Source organism: Cetorhinus maximus, unplaced genomic scaffold (genome assembly GCF_964194155.1).
Source record: "Cetorhinus maximus unplaced genomic scaffold, sCetMax3.hap1.1 HAP1_SCAFFOLD_3823, whole genome shotgun sequence".
Taxonomy (NCBI): Eukaryota; Metazoa; Chordata; class Chondrichthyes; order Lamniformes; family Cetorhinidae; genus Cetorhinus; species Cetorhinus maximus.
In genome coordinates this window covers 1-2,500 of record NW_027599729.1, presented here as the reverse complement: position 1 = coordinate 2,500, position 2,500 = coordinate 1, and the positions used below count along the sequence as shown (strand labels likewise).

General features: G+C 61.9%; 1 pseudogene across 1 annotated transcript in view; it reads left to right on the top strand.

The window, feature by feature from the left end:
- LOC144678221 (ADP-ribosylhydrolase ARH1-like) overlaps positions 1-2,283 on the top strand; it is a 4,365-nt pseudogene extending 2,082 nt beyond the window's left edge. Inside the window, exon 5 of the transcript XR_013575995.1 lies at positions 2,204-2,283. The product of XR_013575995.1 is annotated as an ADP-ribosylhydrolase ARH1-like (transcript). The remainder of the gene's footprint in view (positions 1-2,203) is intronic.
- The last annotated feature ends 217 nt before the right edge of the window (positions 2,284-2,500 follow it).

Here is a 2,500-nt window from a genome sequence, read left to right as displayed (position 1 = left end):
TAGGGGAGGGGGAGTGTCTGTGGGTGAGGGGAGTGTCTGTGAGGGTGGGGAGTGTCTGTGGGTGAGGGGAGTGTTTGTAGGGGAGTGTCTGTAGGGGAGGGGGGAGTGTCTTTAGGGGAGGGGGAGTATCTGTGGGGGAGGGGGAGTGTCTGTAGGGGAGGGGGAGTGTCTGTGGGGGAGGGGGAGTGTCTGTGGTGGAGGGGGAGTGTCTGTGAGGGTGGGGAGTGTCTGTGGGGGAGGGGGAGTGTCTGTGGGGGAGGGGGAGTGTCTGTGGTGGAGGGGGAGTGTCTGTGAGGGTGGGGAGTGTCTGTGGTGGAGGGGGAGTGTCTGTGAGGGTGGGGAGTGTCTGTGGTTGAGGGGAGTGTCTGTAGGGGAGGGGGAGTGTCTGTGAGGGTGGGGAGTGTCTGTGGGGTGAGGGGAGTGTCTGTAGGGGAGGGGGAGTGTCTGTGGGTGAGGGGAGTGTCTGTAGGGGAGGGTCTGTAGGGGAGGGGGAGTGTCTGTGGGTGAGGGGAGTGTCTGTAGGGGAGGGTCTGTAGGGGAGGGGGAGTGTCTGTGCGGGAGGGGGAGTGTCTGTGCGGGAGGGGGAGTGTCTGTGCGGGAGGGGGAGTGTCTGTAGGGGAGGGGGAGTGTCTGTAGGGGAGGGGGAGTGTCTGTAGGGGAGGGGGAGTGTCTGTGGAGAGGGGGAGTGTCTGTGTGGGAGGGAGGTGTCTGTGGGGGTCGGGGAGTGTCTGTGAGGGTCGGGGAGTGTCTGTGGGGGTTGGGGAGTGTCTGTGAGGGAGGGGAGTGTTTGTGGGGGAGGGGGATTGTCTGTGGGTGAGGGAGTGTCTGTGGGTATGGGGAGTGTCTGTGGTGGAGGGGAGTGTCTGTGGGTGAGGGGAGTGTCTGTGAGGGTGTGGAGTGTCTGTGAGGGTGGGGAGTGTCTTTAGGGGAGGGGGACTGTCTGTGGGGGAGGGGAGTGTGGCTGTGGGGATGGGGACTGTCTGTGGGGGTCGGGGAGCGTCTGTGGGGGAGGGGAGTGTGGCTGTGGGGGTGGGGGAGTGTCTGTGGGGAGGGGGAGTGTCTGTGGTGTTTGGGAGTATCTGTGGGGGAGGGGGAGTATCTGTGAGAGTGGGGAGTGTCTGTGAGGGAGGGGGAGTGTCTGTGAGGGAGGGGGAGTGTCTGTGGTGGAGGGGGAGTGTCTGTGGTGGAGGGGGAGTGTCTGTGAACCGGGGGAGTGTCTGTGAACCGGGGGGAGTGTCTGTGAACCGGGGGGAATGTCTGTGAACCGGGGGGAGTGTCTGTGGACCGGGGGGAGTGTCTGTGGACCGGGGGGAGTGTCTGTGGACCGGGGGGAGTGTCTGTGGACCAGGGGGAGTGTCTGTGGACCGGGGGAGTGTCTGTGGACCGGGGGGAGTGTCTGTGGACCGGGGGGAGAGCCTGTGAACCGGGGGGAGTGTCTGTGAACTGGGGGGAGTGTTTGTGAGACATGGGGAGTGTCTGTGAGACAAGGGGAGTGTCTGTGAGACATGGGGAGTGTCTGTGAACCGGGGGGAGTGTCTGTGAACCGGGGGAGTGTCTGTGAACCTGGGGTAGTGTCTGTGAACCGGGGGAGTGTCTGTGAGGCAGGGGGAGTGTCTGTGAGACAAGGGGAGTGTCTCTGAAGGTGGGGAGTGTCTGTGAGACATGGGGAGTGTCTGTGAGACATGGGGAGAGTCTGTGAGACATGGGAGAGTCTGTGAACCGGGGGGAGTGTCTGTGAACCGGGGGGAGTGTCTGTGAGGGTGGGGAGTGTCTGTGAGCCATGGGGAGTGTCTGTGAGCCATGGGGAGAGTCTGTGAGACATGGCGAGTGTCTGTGAACCGGGGAGTGTCTGTGAGACATGGGGAGAGTCTGTGAGGGTGGGGAGTGTCTGTGAGCCATGGGGGAGTGTCTGTGAGCCATGGGGAGAGTCTGTGAGACATGGCGAGTGTCTGTGAACCGGGGGAGTGTCTGTGAGACATGGGGAGAGTCTGTGAGGGTGGGGAGTGTCTGTGAGCCATGGGGAGTGTCTGTGAGCCATGGGGAGTGTCTGTGAGACATGGGGAGTGTCTGTGAGACATGGGGAGAGTCCCCGAGCCACTTTGATTGCCGATGTGGGGAACGTGGGGAGATGCTGGTTTCCAGTGTCAATCTGGTATCTCTGAGACTCCCGCTGGCTCACTGGGATCTTGCTGTGCTTCTGCAGATTCCCCAGGGATTCCCAGCTCCCAGACCTGGTGCGATTGAGTGTGGAGAGTGGGAGAATGACCCACAACCACCCCACTGGTCAGTATAACTCTGCTCCTTCCCTCTGTCCCCCTCTCTCTCTCTCTCTCTGTCTCTCTCTCTCTGTCTCCCCCTCTCTCCCTCTCTCTCTCTCTCTCTGTCCCCTCTCCCTCTCTCTCTCTGTCTCTCTGTCCCCCTCTCTCTCTCTGTCTCTGTCTCTCTCTCCGTCTCTTTCTGTCTCTCTCTCTCTCCCTGTCTCCATCTCTCTCTCTCTCCC